This window comes from Bos grunniens, chromosome 2, assembly GCF_055505025.1.
Source record: "Bos grunniens cultivar Pamir isolate PY7600 chromosome 2, Bosgru_T2T1.0, whole genome shotgun sequence".
NCBI classification, from domain to species: Eukaryota; Metazoa; Chordata; class Mammalia; order Artiodactyla; family Bovidae; genus Bos; species Bos grunniens.
In genome coordinates, this window is record NC_141166.1 from 100,956,684 (window position 1) to 100,978,623 (window position 21,940).

The 21,940-nt window shown below is 37.6% G+C and overlaps 1 protein-coding gene across 11 annotated transcripts in view; it reads right to left on the reverse strand.

Annotated features, from left to right (window-relative positions):
• The window catches only part of RBMS1 (RNA binding motif single stranded interacting protein 1), a 219,968-nt gene that overhangs the window by 155,800 nt on the left and 42,228 nt on the right, over positions 1-21,940 (reverse strand). The window lies entirely within an intron of this gene.

The window sequence follows — 21,940 nt, forward strand, 5'->3', positions numbered from 1 at the left end:
AACTCTGCGGGGAAATGTTTGTGACACGTTGACGTGTCATGACAGAGCGATTGGGAAACAAGCATCTCATTTAATGATTTGGAATTCTGGACAGATATGCTAAGTATCCTGCCCGACTGCCAAAACAAAGCCGATTCACACATGGTACATCACCCTTCTTACCCAATCCTCAAGCAGTTCATACCAGGTAAGTCCAACGAGAGGAGCTATGAACTATCGTCTCTTCTGAGGTTCATGCTCCTAGTGAACTGGCTGAATCTCCTGGGAAAGAACCTATTCTCACTGGCTTGGATATAAAGTTAAGAAAGTAAAGTTAAGAAAGTCTGGTTGCAGAATTCAAGTTTTCGGCAGCAAACATTATTTTTAGCTTCACAATTAAAAAATGACTGAAATTTGGTCCATGTAGCAAACATTAAGTGACATGAAGATATAATTCTGTTGCCTGGCTTTGCATAAATAGCATCAATGTTAAGGTGAAAAATGGGCTTCCATTACTGGAAATTCATTTGGTAAATATACTGCTTACACAGATTTTTCTGGTTCTGATCCAAAGAAATGTGAGTTGGTTTTGAAGACTTCTTTTTTCACACCATGTCTCCACAGTGCTATCTTACAGCTTTTTAAACAACTATTCATCAAAAGTGAATTTTAATTCCCAAGTATATTTTAATATCAATCTCTCAACACACAGCACTATAATTTAGAAGCAATCTAGAATATCCAGAAACATGCCTGTACAACAGAGCTGCACCACTTAAGTACGGAATTGTGCAATCTGCGTTTACTTTGGGTTATGTGATAAGGACTCAACTCCTAATCATTTTAATCACATATTTTTTATGACCTCTTTGTTTAAAGTCAATATTTTAATTGGCATATATCAAGATCCAAACACATCTTGGATCAGAAATTTGTTTAAACTGAGAAAAAGCCTAGAGCATGGTGGCCTAATTTTCACTTACTAAAGGAGTTTGTAATAAACAAAATTTTTAGAGATAATGAAACAATACTCAATAGGAGAAGTGTAATCACTAGCTCAAGAGATGTGTTTAACGAAGAAGACGTGAGTCTAGTCCATTTAAAAACTAAACACAGCCACCTCTACACCACTATTTTGGGTGATACATATAAATTAAATTCAAAGATATTTCCGAAATCTTATTCTAGTCAATAGTTACAGCCCATCCAGTTACCAACTCTTTCATCAGCACTACTAAAACAGAGAAACACTGGACATGAGTTTGATCTCTTTTTTCCCACTGTGTACCCGAAACAAACAAGCATGGAAGAGGAAGCCTTTGAGGGAGATAGATAGCAGGAAAAAAAACAGCAGCAAATGGGTTAGAAAATAGTCTGTAATAGTGCCATCCATTAGAATCTTCTGTAATGATGAAAATGTTCCACATGTTTACTGTCCAAAATGGCACCTGGTGAGCTCTTGAAATATAGCTGAGGGTTGACTGAGGAACTGAAGTTTTTATTTTAACTAACTTAAATTTATTTATTTATTTATTTTTTTTTTTAACTAACTTAAATTTAAATTGAAACAATCACAGGCAGTTAGTGGCTACCATATTTGATAGCACAGGCCTATTATTTAGTGGATCCCTGACAACCAAAGAAATAAACTATTATACATGCTTGGAGACACTTGGAGAAGAAACAAACTTGGAGACACTGCAGATTTGGCTCCAGATCACCACAATAAAATGAATATTCATTTTATTCATTTATTTATTCATTTATATAATTAATATATATAAAGGTTATGTTTATACTATACAGTAGTCTATGAAATGTGTGATATGTCTAAAAAAAACCAATGTTACATACCTTATTTTAAAAACACTTCATTGCTAAAAAAATGCTAACCATTATCTAAGCCTTCAGTGAGTCATAATCTTTTTGCTGGTAGAGGGTCTTCCTCAATGTTATTGGCTGCAGAATGATCAGGGTGGTGGATGCTGAAGGTTGGGGTGGCTATGGCAATTTTCTAGATGAAGACAACGATGAAGTCTGCCACATCAATTGGCTCTTCCTTTCATAAATGATTTTTCTCTAGTATGCAGTGCTGTTTGATAGCATTCTGCCCACAGTAGAATTTCTTTCAAAATGGAGTTAACCCTTCCAAACTTTGCTGTTGCTTTATCAGCTATTAATATTCTAAATTCTTTGTTGTCATTTCAACAATCTTTATAGCATCTTCATCTAGAGTAGATTTCATCTCCAAAACCACTCTCTTTGCTCATCCATAAGAAACAACTCCTTGGCAATTAAAATGTTATCGTGAAATTGCAGCAGAGCAGACACATCTTCAGGCTCCACTTCTTCTTCTGGTTTTCTGGCTATTTCTACCACATCTGCAGTTACTTCCTCCATTGAGGTCTTGAACTTCTCCAAGTCATCCATGAGAGCTGGAGTCAACTTCTTCCAACATCCTGTTAAATGTTGATATTTTGACCTTTTCCAATGAATCACAAATGTTCTTAATGGTAGCTAGAATGATGAGTCCTTTCCAGAAGATTTTCATTTGACTTTGCTCAGATCCACCAGAGGAATCAGTACGGCAACTACAGTTTTACAAAATGTATTTCTTAAGTAATAAGACTCAAAAATCAAAATTACTCCTTGATGCATGGGCTGCAGAATGAATGTTGTGCTGGCAGGCATGAAAACATTAACTTCATTTTACATCTCCATCAGAGCTCTTGGGTGACAGAGACACTGCCAACAGGTAGTACTATTTTGAAGGAGTCTTTTTTCTGAGCAGTAGATCTCAACAGTTGGAGAAGGAAATGGCAACCCACTCTAGTATTCTTGCCTGGAGAATCCCATGGACGGAGAAGCCTGGTGGGCTGCCGTCTATGGGATCACACAGAGTCAGACACAATTGAAGCGACTTAGTAGCAGCAGCAGCAGATCTCAACAGTGGGCTTAAAATATTCAGTAGATCATGTTGTAAACAGATGTGCTGTCATTCAGGCTTTGTTATTCCATTTATAGAGCACATGAACAGCAAATTTAACATAATTTTTATGCTAGGATTTTCAAAACGGTAAATGAGCACTGGCGTCAATTTAAAATCACCAGCTGCATTAGCTCCTAACAAGAGTCAGTCCATCTTTTGAAGCTTTGAAGCCAGGCATTGACTTCTCTTCTCTAGCTATGAAGTCCTAGATGGCATCTTCTTCCAATAAAAGGCTATTTTGTGTACACTGAAAAATCTGTTTAGTGTAGCCATCTTCATTAATTATCTTAGCCAGATCTTCTGGGTAGCTTGCTACAACATTAGCACTTTCTGCTTCACCTTGCACTTTGATGTTATCAAGATGGCTTCAACTTCTTTCCTTCAACCTCATGAACCAACCTCTGCTAGCTTTGAACTGTTCTCCAGCAGCTTTCTCACCTCTCTCAGCCTTCACAGAATTGAAGACAGTTAGCCTTACTCTGCATTAGTCTTTAGCTTAAGGGAATATCGTTGCTGGTCTGATCTTCTATCCAGACCACTAAAATTTTCACTATTATTAGCAGTAAGGATGCTTGCTTTCTTATCATCTATGTGTTCACTGGGGTGTGCTTTTAATTTCCTTCAAGAACTTTTCTAGTGAATTAGAAGATAGAATGGTAGAAATAAATGAATCAGAGAGGATAAAAGAAAAACGAATTAAAAGAAATGAGGACAATCTCAGAGACCTCCAGGACAATATTAAACGCTACAACATTCGAATCATAGGGGTTCCAGAAGAAGAAGACAAAAAGAAAGACCATGAGAAAATACTTGAGGAGATAATAGTTGAAAACTTCCCTAAAATGGGGAAGGAAATAATCACCCAAGTCCAAGAAACCCAGAGAGTCCCAAACAGGATAAACCCAAGGAGAAACACCCCAAGACACATATTAATCAAATTAACAAAGATCAAACACAAAGAACAAATATTAAAAGCAGCAAGGGAAAAACAACAAATAACACACAAGGGAATTCCCATAAGGATAACAGCTGATCTTTCAATAGAAACTCTTCAAGCCAGGAGGGAATGGCAAGACATACTTAAAATGATGAAAGAAAATAACCTACAGCCCAGATTATTGTACCCAGCAAGGATCTCATTCAAGTATGAAGGAGAAATCAAAAGCTTTTCAGACAAGGAAAAGCTGAGAGAATTCTGCACCACCAAACCAGCTCTCCAACAAATACTAAAGGATATTCTCTAGACAGGAAACACAAAAATGGTGTATAAACTCGAACCCAAAACAATAAAGTAAATGGCAACGGGATCATACTTATCAGTAATTACCTTAAACGTAAATGGGTTGAATGCCCCAACCAAAAGACAAAGACTGGCTGAATGGATACAAAAACAAGACCCCTACATATGTTGTCTACAAGAGACCCACCTCAAAACAGGGGACACATACAGACTGAAAGTGAAGGGTTGGAAAAAGATTTTCCATGCAAATAGGGACCAAAAGAAAGCAGGAGTCACAATACTCGTATCAGATAAATTAGACTTTAAAACAAAGGCTGTGAAAAGAGACAAAGAAGGTCACTACATAATGATCAAAGGATCAATCCAAGAAGAAGATATAACAATTATAAATATATATCCACCCAACATGGGAGCACCGCAGTATGTAAGACAAATGCTAACAAGTATGAAAGGAGAAATTAACAATAACACAATAATAGTGGGAGACTTTAATACCCCACTCACACCTATGGATAGATCAATTAAACCGAAAATTAACAAGGAAAAAAAAAAAAAACATGTATCTATAAAGTTCACTAAAGCAAAGCACAGTAAAATGAGGTATGGCAATAAAAGGCGTTAAATTTATCAAATATAAAAAAAAAAAAAATGGCACACATTTGGAACCACAATAATTACAGCATTTATTGGGGTTTAGAAAACTATTGTTACTTCCAGTGGGCCACTAGGACATTTTGTCTCTTTCCTGTTTTTGTATAAAAATAAATAAATAAATAAATAAATAAAGATCATTAAATGATGCTCTTCTTCAAATCCCAGATTAACTTGCCAGCCTTCAAAAATCACAAAAGTCACCATCTTGCCACCAAAGAATGCTGTCCCTAAAGGAACTTCCCCTTTTGTTTCCAGGCCTACAGGGCTTTACACTCAGTTCTCTTCACCTTATGAAAACCTGAGACTTTAAGACAATGTGTTCAAAAAAAAAAAAAAGAACTTTTCATTTACACTCAAAACTTGGCTAACTGTTTGGCCCAAGGAGGCAACTTTCACCCTCTCTTGGCTTATGACATGCCTTCTTCACTAAGCTTAATCATTTCTAGTTTCTGACTTAATATAAGAGATGTGTGACACTTTCCTTCACTTGAACACTCTGAGGTCACTGTAGGTTTATTAATTGGCTTAATTTCAAAATTGTTTTATCTAACAGGGAGGCCTGAGGAGCGGGAGGGAGCCAGGGAAGAGCATGTTGGTGGAGCAGTCAGATCACACACGATTAAGTTCGTCATCTTACATGGGCAAAACAATTACAACAGTAACATCAAAGATCGCACATCACAGATCACCATAACAAACATAATAATAATAAAAAGTTTGAAATATTGCAAGAATTACCAAAATGTGACAAAGAGACATGAAATAAGCAAAATGCTGTGGGGAAAATGGCTTGCTCAGTGCCAGTTACCTTCAATTGGTAAAAAGCACAATATCTGCATAGTGCAATAGAGCCAAGTGCAACAAAACAAAGCATGTCTGCATACAGTTAAGTGTGTCAACTATTCTATGGTCAGCAGGTATCTAGAATTATTTTTATCTGATAATTATCTGATGATGTTTTAAAATCCTTATTAAATTGACCATGAAAAGGATCTTCAACCATAGACAAGTACTGTCAAGGAAGGACAGAAAGGATAGAATGTCAGGGCAGAAAGGACAAGCCCAATCCTGATTCCTATAGTTAAGCATTCTGCCACGTTACCCAGTTTTTACAAGAAATTAAACATTTAAAGGGACTGGTATTTTGGCTAAGGCAGTTCAGCCTGACCCAAACTGTCTACATAACTGGGAGAGACATGCAGAATGACAACAACAAAAAGTCTTACTAACTCTCTCTGGAAATCGTTGGGATTATCTTAAACTATTTCTATGCTTTAACTAGATACTCTACTGAAAATACTCTCTAAGGAGACTTGAGCCCCTTCGGCGGAATACACACACACACACGTATGTATTTTCTAAATTCAGTTCTTTCTCATTTTTTGTATCCCAACATTTTTCTTATCACCAGTTATCATATCTTCTATGTGGTCCTGAATACTTTTATTTATTTAAATCTCACACTCTCTGAGGAAGGAAGAGTAGGAATTATTCTCCTCAATTTATACATTATGAAAAAGCCTTATATATCTGAAGAAAACTCTAATTCAAAAAGATATTTACTCCAATGTTCACTGCAGCACTATTTACAATAGCTAAGACATGGAAGCGATACAAATGTTCACTGACAGAGAAATGGATAAAGTAGATGTGGTACATACATACAGTGGAATATTATTTAGCCCATAAAAAGTGAAATAATGCCATTTGCAACAACATGGATAGGCCTAGAGATTAGCATATTAAGTGAAGTAAATTGGACAGAGAAAGCCAAATACATGTGATATCACTTATATGTAGATCTTTAAAAAAAAAAAGATATAAATGAACTTATTTACAAAACAGAAAGACTCACAGACATAGAAAACAAACTGATGGTTACCAAAGAGTATAGTGGGGATGGGGCCAGGCAGAGATGAATTATGAGTTTGGGATTAACAACTACATACTGCTGTATATAAAACAGATAAAGTATACAGCACAGGGAACTGTATTCAATATATTATAATAGATGGAAAAGAATCTGAAAAAGAATATACACCTGAAACTAACACAATATTGTATACTAACTATACCTTAATTTTTTTAATGGTTTTTAAAAAAAAAAAAAAAGAGAAAGAACTAGGATAAAAAGACAAAAAGAGAAAGCTTTCAAGTTAAGTGACTTGCCAAAGGCAACCAGAACATCAATCTTCTTATTCCTATTCCAAGGCTCTTTCTTCAGAATACTTAGTACACAATAATCATGCAATATATTTTATTATCTAATAATTAGAATGCAACAGGAATAGATTTTTATATTCACCAAGCCATAGACTAGTCTTCATATTCGGGAGGATTTTTACATTAGTATTGCAGGTTTTAGTTTTTCTTTTACAAAAAGCACTTACTTTTAAGATCACCTCTGGCTGTGAGAAAATGGACATATACATCTCCCTCCAAGAAGTAAGAGGAAAAACAAGAAGTATTGTCCATTGAAGTACAATAATGGGAAATCTAAATCTAGAATTATTTTCAGATGCAGACTAAATTGAACTTCTTCGTCCAAATTTCCTAAGAACCAAGAATGCATTCATTACAGCATTCTGAGGTTTAGTTATAGTATGAAAATAAATGTTCCATCACATAGTCAAGTTATGACTTAATTAAGCATTGATAAATTGAGAAGGAAATGAAGTGGTGAAGGAGTTCTGATCAACATTATTGGATTTATAAAGTCATCTCTATGAAACAACCCATCAAGAAAGGTTTCATAACCTTCATCGCAGCAGTCCACCTTACTGGAACAAATAAAATTGTCAATTTTTCTAAAACTGTCCCTTCTATTTAATTTACATCAGTAAATAACTTGGCCAATAATCTCCAAACAGCCACCATCAATCCCTCGCCTTCCTGTCCTCGTGTCACTCCTCCCATCAAGAGGTGCAATCTCTCTCAATTCACCTGGAATGTGGGCTGACATGTAACTTGCTTTGACTAATAAAATGTGGTGGAAGTGATGCTGTTTTTGGCAGTTTCCACCTTTCCTTCTGGAAGACAGCCGCCATGTAAGATAAGTACAACTATCTTGAGAATACTGTCCCATGAGAAAGGGCAAGCTACTCAGGCAGAGAAGAAAGAATAAGAGCAAAGCAAGAAGCACTAGCTCTTAGAAAGTGAAGCCTTCACAACTTTCCAGTCCACTGAAGCCACCAGCCCAATGCCCCACCTCAGCTGATAGCACCTGGAGTTACCAACCCTGTCTAAATTCCCATGTCACAGAATCATAAGGGAAAATACATCACTGTTGTCTTAAGCAATGCAGTTTTGGGTTGATTTATGATGTTCTCTCTTCCATAGTTTACTACCAAATTTGCTTCCTTACTTTTTATTCTGAACAAAGGAAATAACTTGGAAGTATAGTTGACCATTTTCACCCAAGCTCAAATATGACTGAATGACAGTGTCTCTGAAGGTATTACTACCATGGAAAAGGCTCACCCAAACAGAAGCTCATCCCCGAGGTTTCCTGATACACTGGTCTCATGATTATTACCACCACTGAACAAAAAGAAAGTAAAAGAAAGGAGCTAACAGAGTAATGGGTTCCTGGAAAACTATAGCATACATTTTTATACTGATCTGAGAGAATGAGTTTAGCAAAAGAATTCTCAGCTGAAGCCTTTCAACTGAAAAGGATAATGAAGAAAAGTAGCCAGACTAACTGAAATTAAGCAGCCGGGTTGTCTGTCTTTGAAGTACATCCTAGAATCTCACCCCTCCTCCCACTCTATTTCTTGTCTTTCCTTTTTTACCATGAATATTTAATTCGACGAGATAAGAACTTTAAATCATTACAAAACATAAGTAGATAAGTGCTAAGTTTGCACACTAATCTTGTTCGATTGTAGAAGACTGCTTCGTTTCCCTGGAATGAAACGATGCTGGGAAATATTTTTTATAGGTAAAATAAATATGAATGACATGAAAAAAAACCTGGGTAGCTAGAGAAGTCTAAAATGTTAAAGGGGACACTTTCCAAGGTAAAACCTGCTTTAGCTTTCTCAATCCACTTTAGACTGAACCCTGAGTGATATTAAAGGTGAAAAAAAAAATTACATAAAACTACAACAGCATACTGGCAACCAATATCCTAAAGGCCATCAATTCAACCTTCATGGTTACCCTTAGTGACACTGATTAGCTCCACCACTGCCACCGTAGTTTTCTGTCTAGTTTGTGGCTCCCATCTGAGCCCTCTTAAAGGTCCTCTGAGGGAGGAAGAGGTGCAAAGCATGAACTGTTCTCATTTCTCTTGCAATTGCTCTCAGTATGGCACAATTAGCAAAATAGTATACAATCTATAATTCAAAGTCTACCCAATGCCTCAGTCAATCTGAAAAATTGCCAGTTCTGTCAGAAATGCCAACACTCCAATTCAGTACTCACTACACAGAATCTTCATCTCCTGTATGCACAGGAGTTACAGATGTTGAAACATGGCCAATTTTATGGCCAACAAATGAATCTCGAAATGTCTATAACCATAAGAACACAGGCAGTCTATGAATATGATGCTTCCTTCTCAGTCAACCTCCCAAGTGCTTGATGGATGTTGGCTTGTGACACTTTTTAATCTTTAAAGCATGTAACATCAGAAGTATTCAAACTCTGAGAAGTACAGGTACGAAGGAACAGTCTGCATAACACGCAATATGTATTTCTGTCATTCAGGAAAAATCAGAGGCACTGATTATTAAGGCACTGAAGTCATACTTATCAGTTTTTTCTAAAACAAATTTCCAATTATAGCCATATTCTACACTTCTCCATATAAGGGGTTAATGATAAATTTCTCTAAACCAGTTTTCAAGAGCCTGACTCCAAAAGTGCAGGAGAATCACCCTGCTCATACCACTTTTCCTCCTGTGATCAGCTGAGATTTTTGACAGGACCTGGACAAGAAATAAGAAATGCCTTAGGGCCCTGCTGTTCCTACCATTGCAGGAAGAGAAGAAGTGACTTTGATGCTGATGTCCTTTCTGACTCCCCAGCAAGTCCTTTTTGCTTTTCAGCAGCATTCAAAGCATTCATAAGTCAGGAATACTCTTTGAGATCATTTGAAGGGACTCCATAGGGGAATCAAGTTATAAAAAACCTATTGTTTATGCAGACAAAAGGCAATCTTTGGAGGATCAATGCTTTCCAGTAACTGGAAACTTAAAGGAATTCTCCTTCTCCATCACGAAAATTGGCCAAATGGATCCAGCTGCCTCCCTGAGATGGGACCCAATAGGCCTGGCCTCAAAAACCATGTCTAGGTACAATTCTGACACCTAAACTAATCCAGCATCCCTGACTTTAGGGTGCTTCCACCTTAGCTCCATCTTCAACATACACTGACTGACTGGTCTTTCGGTCAGTTGATTCCCAAGCCAAGGACCATCAGAAGTATCCTTGGAAGGATCTCCACTTACCACCTTCTCCTCTAGGGGAAGCATGAGAGTTGGCACCTTTACTGCTGGCAAAACCCCCTACACCCCACTCCTACCCACCTCACCAAAATGTGTTCACTCTCAAATGGCCTTTTTAGTGATGTCCCTAGCATCTGCTGGTACTGAAGCTGTGCTTTCCATTACCTCAGTAGGTTGCTGACTCCAAGACCTCCTAACATTCTTTTGAGGGGTTCAGATAGCACAGACATATTTGTACACATGCGAGGCAGCCAATTTCTTCTTCTTCCAAGAAATCTCACATATAACATTTTCTCACATTCTCTAGGATCCCATCTTGGATTATTCATCAGTATGCAAACGTTTTGACAGAGGAAGACAGATTCTTGTTGTTGTTGTTGTTGTTGTTTTAAACAAGATTGAGATATAATACACAGATCTTAAATGTTTAGTCCATGAACTCTGACAACTGTATATGGTTGTGTAACCACCATTCAAAACACGACTTAGGTCATTTCCATCTCTCAGAAGTTCCACCATGCCCCTCTCCTTTAACCTCCCTCTCCATCCACTTTCTGAAGTCTATCAACATAAGTTAGATTTACCTTGGATTTCATGTAAATGAAATCATAGAAAAAAGGCTTTTTTTTTTTTTGCATCAGGCTTCTTTCATTCAAACTGTTTGAGATTCATCAGTGTGGTTGCTTAAATTGGTAGTTTGTTCTTTTTTACTGATGAGTAGTACCCCATTATAAAGGAATTTGTTTATCCATTTTCCATGGACATTTGGATTGTTTCTAGTGTCTGGCTTTATGAATATGACTGCTATAAAGATTCTCATGCAATTCTTTCTGTAGGAATATATTTTTATTTCTCATTGGTAAATACCTAGGAGTGGAACTGCTACATCATATGATGTCTGTTTAGCATTTTAAGAAACCATCCAACAGTTCTCCAATGTGGTTAGACCATTTCATACTCCCACTATTGACTGAGATTTGCAGGTGCTCCACGTCTTCCCCAACATTTGTCATTGGTAGTCTCTTATATTTCAGCTATTCTAGTGGATGTGAAATGGCATCTCACTGTGGCTATAATTTGCATTTCCCTGATGTCTAATAATGTTGATCATCTTTTCTGAGCATGTTGGCCATCCATATATCTTAATTTGTGCAGTACCTGTTCAGTCTTTGAGTTGGCATTTTCTTATGGATTTGTAAAAATTCTCTATGTATTTTGGACTTAAGTCCTTTGTCAGATACATGTGTTGTGACTATTTTACCAGGTGGTACCTGTCTATTCATTTTCTTCAAGGTATATTTTGGCAAACAAAAATGCTTAATTTTGATAATGTCTAATTAATCAGTTTTTAAAGCTGACGATGTGCTTTTTGTGTGGTATCCAAGAAATATTTGTCTACTTTGAGGTCATAGAGATATCCTCCCATGTCTTCCAGAAGATTTATGGTTCTGAGTTTACATATGGGTCTGCAATCCATCCAAATTAATTCTATAGAACAGAGACGGGTGTGAAAGCTCACTTTTTTCCCCCAAAGGGTCTGTTTCTTGATAATATATTTGCCCACAGTTTGTGAAATAATTGCATCCCAATACAAATGAAAAATAATTTATAAATGCATTAATTTGCATGTGAATGGTACATGCCCACACCATGCTGATTTTATTTCCTACTGGATTCAATATTCTAGTAGGACTGGCCATCTTAACACTGAAAAGTATTACAAGGACAGATTACTTAAACTGCGCATCCTACAGCAGCTACAAATTGCACTACATAAATATTTCACTTTTATTTTTTTTGAAGAGCTCAGATATAAAAAGACTCTGAGGTTTCCTAATTTTAGTGAAAGTCTTATAACTTGACTCATAAGTACAACTGTTTAGAATGAAACGTTTATAAGTATAAAGTATCTGTGACTTGTTCATGTACTCAAAACAGGAAGAGGGAGGGGAGCCATAGGTCCAACGCCTACAACGCAGACTCAGAAGGCAGGAGAAGTGGCTAGGGAGGAAGTGGCCAAAGAGAATTCATGGGCACGGTCTGTCTTGCTTCTTCTCCTTCTTTTGTTTAAGCCTGCCTGCCAAATAGGAATGACTGATGCTGACAGAAAACACAGCTCCAGAAAGAGCCAGGAAGGATTGTAGACTGTCTGATGGCATGTGTTGCAAATCTTGAAAAATAATTTATTATTTGAGCATCAGTTAAGTGCACTTTCTCTACCCTTTTAATTCAATTCAAATTCCAGCCAGTGTTCAGTCTAACACAGGAAATGGATATTAGCCAACGAATCAGGCAGCCGTATCTTACCTATAGAGCTACTGGTAAGTTGTCATTTGTCTTCTACTTAGCTTTCCAAGACAATAACTAAATGAGGATGCTTTTACCCCAAACTCCCTTTGGGTAGTCTAAAGATTATTGAATTTCTTGTTATGGATAAAGTATCTTGATTTCCACAGCAATAAGGTATGCAACCATATGCTCTGCTTTTTAACTGTACAAGTAGGAAAGTGAATGTGTGTGTGTGTGTGTGTGTGTGTGCGCGCGCGCGCACGTGCGCATGTGCGAGTATGTGTAAAAGGGTTAAGTGGAAAAATAGGAAAAGGAGAGAATTCCTCTTTCGGTCACCAGGAAAGTTACTCTGCCCTTGCTATTTGTGTACAATGTCATCCTGAAAACTTTAGGTTATAGACAGAGAAGGTCCAGAGTCTGTCTGGAGAGCATTCTCTAGCTCTGGAAGACAGGATAAGATAGGGAGAAGGAGGGTGACTAGATCAACACTGATGAGAACAATTTCTTTATAAGTACTTTATAAAATAAGATATACTTTATCTTCTTACAATTAACTACCCACCAAATTTCAGAAAGAAAATTTTTTAGGCATGCTCTGAATTTCCAGTGCTAGTTCCTGGAAAATCCCATGGACGGAGGAGCCTGGTGGGCTGCAGTCCATGGGGTTGCGAAGAGTCAGACATGACTGAGCGACTTCACTTTCACTTTTCACTTTCATGCATTGGAGAAGGAAATGGCAACCCACTTCAGTGTTCTTGCCTGGAGAATCCCAGGGATGGGGGAGCCTGGTGGGCTGCCATCTATGGGGCCGCACAGAGTCAGACACGACTAAAGTGACTTAGCAGCAGCAGCAGCAGCAGTAATCATTTGATATATAAACACAAATACTTGGAGAATACATATATAAAATCACAAAAGTCTTATTAGCTAAGACATAAATACATAGTTATTCAACAATAGTAACTAACATTTATTGAATATTTCATATATGCCATACACTAAGTACTTTGCATGTTTTAACCCATTTATTCAACATGATAAAGCCTTGAAAACATTACTGTTTATTCTCAGTTTTTACAAAACTGAGAAACAGGCAAGAGTAAGTGCGTTGCTCCAGGTCACATTTAAACACAAGCAGTCTGACTCCAGAGTTCACTGCCAATGTGGTGTGGAGTGAATTTTGTCCTCCTAAATTCTTATACTGAAGTCCTAACTTCCAGTGTAGCTGTATTTGGAGATAGAGCTTTTAGGAAGAAATTAAGATTAAATGAGGTTATAAAGGTAGAATCTTAATCCAATAGAACTGGTGGCTTTATTCTCCATGCCTTGTGAGCACCAAGGATTGACCATGAGAGCACACAGCAAGGAGGCAGTCGTCTGCAAATCAAAAGAACTCTAACTATTCACAATAACCAAGACATGGAAACAACCTAAATGTCCACTGACAGATAAACAGATAAAGAAGACGTGGTACATATATAAGATGGAATATTACTCTACCATAAAAAAGAACGAAATAACACCATTTGCAGTAACATGAATTAATCTAGAGATTAACATACTAAACAAGCCAGAAGGAGAAAGACAAATACCATACAATATCACTTCTATGTGTATTCTAAAAACATGACACAGATGACCTTATCTACAAAACAGAAATAAACTTTCAGACATAGAGAGCAGGTCTGCGGTTGCCATGGGGAAGGAGGTTGGGGAGGGATGAATTGGGAGTTTGTGATTAACAGGTGCAAACTATCATATAGAAAGCTGATAAACAACAAAGTCCTACTGTATAATACAGGGAACTATCTTCAGTATCCTACAATAAACCATAATGGAAAAGAATATGAAAAAATATACATATAAAACTCAATCACTTTGCTGCACACTAGAGACTAACACAACGTTGTAAGTCATCTATCCTTCAATAAAATAAATTTTAAAAAGAAAAGAGGCCTTGCCAGAACACAACCATGTTAGCACCCTGACCTCTGACTCACAGCCTCCAAGAGCTGTGAGAAAATAAAGTTCTGGTTTGTAAGCTACGCAGTCTATAGTATTTTGTTATGGCAGTCCACACAGACTAAAACACTACGGAAATCATCTTCCCAGAAACTTCCAAGTAAGGGGACAATTAAACAAAAGATCTCATTTTGGCTTCACCTATAATTTCTTCTCATACTAGTTAATTTGCCCCTCTTTCATAGGGTACTAAAAGCATCTGAGAAGCTACAATCTTACTGGATTTTATCACAATAAATATTCATAGATTTTAAAATACATGCATCAATACAGGCAGGTTAAGACGTTAATATATTGATCTTTACAAAAGAAACATAAAGGCTTCTGATCAATATAAATATAAAAGTTTTGGGTCAGATTTTTAGCATAACTAGATTTTTAGGCAATGACTCTGGGAACCAAATGGAATAAGAATGAAGACCTTAAATGGCTGCTATTACAATATTCCTTGATTTATTAAAAATAAACACAGACCATTATTAGTAATGCCAAATCTCTAGCATTCCGATCTAGTGAAAGGAATTATCAGTGTCTAAAAGATCTTTGTCAACCCTAACATCTATAAACATTTAAGTGGTATTGAGCAGATTCCAGAATCTGATCTGCTCTTAACTGTGGAAATCAATGCAGTTATTAAAGAGCTGTTTGAATAATTCATGTTGTAAGAGAAGGCCTTCAGAGTAGCTATAAAGTGTTTGCATCTTAATGGTATTTTAAATAAAGTTGTGTCTTGCTACAATGCACATGTGGTAAGCAAGATCCATCAATCCCCATCCATCAGTTCAGAGGCAGCAATGAGAGAAAGCCTGACAGGTTCAGAGGAACAGCTGAGCTATCTGGCTTTGATAAATAAAGGAGTTAAGGGAAACTTTCTCCCCCAATATCTCAGAGGAAGATAGTATCTGCCTTTTCCTTCATCCCACTGCCTTGTTGTTGGGGACTGACATTCTAAGGGAGATACCATTCAGTGATATCTAGGCAAGGTCATTTAGCCATGTGAAGCAGACAAAATGCCTATTCATCAGCCCCAACAAAAAGTATGTATTAACTGCCAAATTGTTAGCTCTGGGTAAAGACATTTGTGCACGTAGAGTTTTCTCTCTCTCTCTTTGGAAGTTTTTTAAAACCTTATATCATACATTTCCTCAACCTTAAAATCAGGGCAAATGTAAGCAGTTAGCTTTCATAAAATTTTAAATTTCAGATCAATATCACAGAATATGAGACTATGCAAAGACTTCAAAAAGGTATCTCATCCCAGTCTTATCCAACAGTTGAACGACCTGCACGGTAAACATCCAAGCTGTGAAACCAGTTTATTCCAATCCTTTCTGTTCATAAGACTTACTGCCGTCTTCTCCAGGACTGAATGACTCATTTTCAGGCAATTATAGCAAAAAGTTCTTCCTTGTACTGATCCTAAATCTGTCTCCATACTCATCCACTATTTGTCTTAAGTAGACTTTGGGGCTACTCAGTCAAGTATAACCATCTTCCACCTGCTGAAGGCAATGATGATGGTCTCTCCAAGTTCTCTCTCCTTCAGGCTAAACATCCCCAGTTCTGTCACTTGGACATCTATCAATGTCCATGCTCCCATTAGCATTAGTGGAGGGGTCTATAATTACAGACTTTTAGAGACCGTGTTCCTTGGAAGGAAAGGTATGACAAACCTAGGCAGTATTAAAAAGCAAAGACATCACTTTGCTAACAAAAGTTCATTTAGTCAAAGCTATGGTTTTTCCAGTAATCATATATGGATGTGAGAGCTGGACCATAAAGAAGGCTGAACACCAAAGAATTGATGCTTTTCAATCAATTCTTGGAGGGTCCCTTGAACTGTAAGGAGATCCAACCAGTCAATCCTAAAGGAAATCAACCCTGAATATTAATTGGAAGGACTGATGCTGAAGCTGAAGCTCCAATACTCTGACCACCTGATGCAAAGAGTCGACTCATTTGAAAAGGCCCTGATGTTGGGAAACACTGAAGGCCAAAGGCAAAGAGGACAGCAGAGGATGAGATGGTTAGATAGCATCACCGACTCAATGCACATGAGTTTGAGCAAACTCTGGGAGATAGTAGAGGACAGGGAAGCCTGGTGTGCTGCAGTCCAAGGGGTCACAAAGAGTCAAGAGATGACTTAGCAATTGAACAACATGTGGGAAAACCCACTAAGCATGACCATGACTAAAAATTATCTCTATTGTGAGAAACTGTTTCTATTATTAAACCATTTTCCAAATCTAGGTTAGCTCCTTTTTACTGCCTGAACACCCCATTCCATACTCTATCCCTGAGGCTGCTTTCGCTCAGGTCTCAATAGTTCTCCTCCCTTAGCTTGGCCCACAAAGTTTTCCAAGATCAGTCCTTGACTTTCCTCTCCAGTCCCATCCATAAACTCCACTTCCACTACACCCCTGACCACACCAAACTACTTACTGTTTCCTGAAAGTTCCAAGCTTTCTTCCTTCCCCTGCCATGCTCCTCCTGAGATACTCTTCCTCCCCTTCCTCACTAACACTTACTAGGGGGAGGTATCCTGACTGTGGACAGAGAGTACATTAATCAGTATAGATAAACTACTATAAAAAATAACCTTCAAACTTTAGGGATTTAACACAATGAAAATCTATTTTTCATTTATATTACAGTCCAGTATTATTTGGGAGGGGCATTGTTTACCTCCAGATTCTTTCTGTCTGCCATCATCTACACCTGGTCTCCAAGGTTATCTCAGAAAGAGAAGGAAGAGTATAAGGATTTTATAACCAGGCCAAGATGTGGTATATATCACTTCTGCTTACCACGATTTAGTCATAGGGCTCCATCCCTACTACAAAAGAAGCTGAGAGATGTAGCTGCTAGATGACTCTACTGTTATATCCACGTAAGTCTATGGTTATTGATCCCATCACACTGGGTTTGTGTTGACTTTGCATGTTGACTTGTTCATTTCCCCAGCTGTGTCACAAGCTCCTTGAGGTCAGCAATGTGCTTTCCGTTTTTATAGCGCTAGCACATAGCACAGGACATTCCTGCCACAAACAACCACTTCTGCTTGGGAGTGAATGAATTAATGAAGGAGCTTTGGCCCACTCTTCCCATTACTGCTTAGCTTGCTAAATGGTACTTGAAGACTCCAAAAATCCACATATACTGGAGCCTGGCTCTTTTGAGCACTCTGGGGTCAAGAGATGCCACAGTGGCTTTGACAATGGTTGGAATGATGCCCTTGATAACTATGGAGAAGATTAAACCATCTCCTTCCCCCCAGACTATGAGTTCTGCAAAAGCAAGAGCTAGGTATTACTTATCTCTGAATTCTTAATATTCAGCACTCTTAGAAATTGTCTGCTGAATGAATGAATGTAAAATATTTTTTAAAAAGGGCAATCAGAATACAGGCTCTATTAAGTTTAGTTTCATGCCAAAAGTAACAAAATTTCATATCACAATCAGTTGTGAAATGTCAACAAAGTTAGTTTTACTACAGCTTACTATCTTTATCTCCTTTTACAATATTGTCAATTCTTATATTTTTTAATACCAGCTTTAATATATCTTAGGGGTAAGAATTTTTTTCAGAAAGTTGTGTTAACTTTTAAATAAAGTAAAAAGGTGGAAATTGCTAAACCACTTGAATTTGAAAGCCCCGACTCCAGCTTTTCACAGAGCTGGTTTCTTCTGTAGATGCAGAAAGAATGCCCTCTTCCTCTGGATTAATTCAGTACAAACTGAGATATCATCATTAGGAAACTGAAAAAGCAGGAAAGGCTGTCTTCCTTTTCCAGTCTATAAATAAACAGGAAGACAAAGATAAAGACTGAAGTAGTTCCCAGGACAATATTTTGAAATTCAAGTTGAGCTGCCTTAATGCCTTACTGTGACCAATTTTTGTTAAAGGAAGGGGGGTAAAAAAAACAAAACAAAAAGAACTCAACTAAATGTGTAAAACTAGGGGAAAAATTCATAATGTGTGATTCTTTTCTTGACACTGAATGAACTGCTAAAGAAGTAGCTGGGATCTTTAAATTTATTTATGTCAAAACTGATTTAATTGTTTGCCCTGTGGATGTTGGTTTCTGTGCTCAAAATACCTGAGAGATTAACTTCCTGAGACTATTCAACTTCTAGTGTCTTCACAGTTCTTATAGCTTGATAAATAGAATAAAGAGCAGGAGGTCCAAAATTCATCCAAAAACGATTTTCTTTAACATGTACAGTGCTACCAACATTTGAATTAAAATGTAAAAAATCAATAATTTATCTTCTTTGTACTAAATAAACCTCAGTTTCTTTAGTGGTGAGTTTCACATCTATTTAAATTCAACCCATCAAACAAAATAGGAAAATGACACTTTTAATGCAACATTATCTTGAAAAATCATCTTTCCATAATTTCCACCTAATTTATTATTTTTTAATTATAAAAAAAGTATGAAAAGTGCAGGGAGGCTCACATGCATAAACCTGAATAAAAGCAAATTTGAATATTAATGCATATAAATGGAATCTGGAAAAATGGTGCTGATGAACCTACTGCAGGGAACGAATGGAGATGCAGATGAGAGAACAGACTTGTAGACACCGTGGGGGAAGGAGGGGGTGGGATGAGAAAGAACATTTTCCCTTGACTCTGCTTTCCCTTCCTTAAGCATATTATAATCTTTGCTTTCTTTTTTTATAACTTTCTGCATTTTCCAAATTCTATTAAGCATGAGATACTTTCATAATTTTTTTAAGAGAAAGACTTTTAAAAGAGACCCCATCATTATTTTCCCTCCCCTTATAACCTAGCTTCTGCAAACCTGGTTATTCCTCATCGTCCGCTTCTGTTCCTCCCCACCCACTCAGCTTTGCACTGTCATCACTCTACTGCAACAACCCTCTTGAAAAGGTCTTCAGAAAGAAGCATTATGTTTCTAAAGTACAGATCTGCTCTCTCACTCACCTGCTGTAAACATTTTATAGCCCCGTATGGCCTACAGAATAATATCCAAACCTCTAGCAAAATCACCCCAATGATCCAGGACTGATGCCCAATCTATCCTTCCAGCCTCATTTCCTGACACTTTCCTCCAATACTCACCCTTCTCCACACAGAACCTCTCACAGCATGGACTCTGATGCTCTCTGCCTTAGCCCATTTTAGTTTTCCCATCAAGAAGAGCCTTTCAACATTCTCCACCTATAAACATTCTACTACTTCTTCCAAACTCAGTGAGCTTCAATGTCACCTCCTTTATAAAAGTCTTTTCCATCCTCTCCACAATTCCCCAAAACACAAACCCTTGGGAACCTTCCCTATATTGCCCACCAAAAAGCTAGATAAATGCTTACCTCTCTGCTTATATTATGAATTTCATTAACATAGAAGCTACATCTAATTTACCTTTGTGTGTGGAAGCACCCAGCCTGTAACTCAATAAACATTTGCGTCATTGCTACTCAAATTAAAATAATTTTATAATGGTTTCTTTAAGAGAATCTCATGAGAGGTAGAATGTTTACAGCAAGCAAAGATGACCCATGCAAACCATTTCAATGATTTATCCTTTTCTTGCAGTCCTACATATTTATCAATTCAGCTCACAGTTATCCAGGGCTCACTATCTGCCAGATACTGGGGTAGGTACCACGTACTGTGAAGAAAACAGAATTCTTGTCTTCATGAGGTTTGCAATCTAATTGTGAGATGCATGGTAAAGAAACACACAAATAAATATACAATTACACTGTGGTATGTGCCATAAGGGGAAAGAACAGGAAGCCATGGAAGATGGCAACTTTGAGGCTCTAATTTAAATCAGGGAACCAGGGAAGCCGGCTCTCAGAAAGCAACTGTTACAATGAGAAGTAAAGGCAGAGAAAGAATCAACCCTGTAAAGAATGGAAGAGAGAGAATTCCAAAAGGGGAAGAGTTCTGGAAGGTTCTGAGGCAGGAGGGAGTGTGGAGCATTTGCAAAAGTGAAGAGCATTGTCAGGAAGCTGGTGAAACAGGAACCCAGTGGGCCAGCTCCTCTAAGCTGTGCTGGTTCCACCAAACAGAGTGGACTGTCTTCTAAGGGCATCCAAAGCCACTGAGGACTTTAGGCAGTGTTGGGAGGAGAGTGGTGGTGATGGATCAGATTTACATTTTAAAAATAACACTCAGAAATGAGGAATTAAAATTCCTTTGGGGAGAATTACTCATGAGATGGAAAAGTTCTCGTTTATTTAATTTTCTAGTACATTTAGGATAATAGTTATTTGAATATCCATCAGTCAAATATTATATTCATCAGTCAAATATTCGTCTCTGATCATCCTCAGCAGTTAAACCCCAGCCACCCCCTGTAGCTCTTGTTTCTCTGAAAATACACTTCAGGTATACAAAGCTACAGCACAGATTGCGGATCCTGGAATGTCACTCTTTATGTGCCAACAAATGTTCAATCAGAGTTATCTTTCCAAAGTATTCAAAGCCTCTTGTCAAGATAAAGACTAGTATCTGATGTTGACTGAAACTTAAACTTTTCATTTTAACTTCAATTAAAGACTCGGCCTTTTCCACTGAAGCTTCTGCTTTATGTATGGCATATATGTGTGCATGCTCAGTTGTGTCAGACTTTTTGCAACCCTTTGGACTGTGGCCCACCAGGCTCCTCTGTGCATGGAATTTTGGGAGGCAAAATACTGGAGTGGGTTGCCATTTCCTCCTCCAGGGGAAACTTCCCGGATCTTCAGGGATCTCCTGCACTGCAGGTGGATTCTTCAACTTCAGAGCCATTGGGGAAGCCCAAGAATGGCATATAAGAAACAGTAAAGGCTGTTACTTTTGTTTGTTTAGAAATATCATAAGCCTTCTCTCTGTTGTAAACAAATTCACTCAAGTTACAGTTATGTTGCAAAAGGTAGATAAAGCACAGTATCATTTTTAGAATGTTCTTGTGACACTCTGTTAAACCAAAAGAAATATTATAACCAGAAGGAGGAAGACAAAGGAAGAAGAGAATACAGTTGCAGGACGAACAGAGACTAACCGGAACACACTTTAGTATATGGATTTTGGCTGACAAAGTGCAGTGTCATATAGGTACTACTTAAGCTTGGAAAGGAAAATTATGAACATGCCTGGAGAGGACACCAAAGAAATATCCAACATCCAGCCAAGACAAGAAAAGAAAGAAAGCAGAAGGAAAATTATAACCAGCACACACAGTGTAATATAAGCTCTTTTCCCAAGCTTTTAATGGTATTGATTTATCCAGTATCGATACAATGTTTGGAAAAATCAATGAAAGAAAAGGAAATCCAGATCAAGCAAGGGAG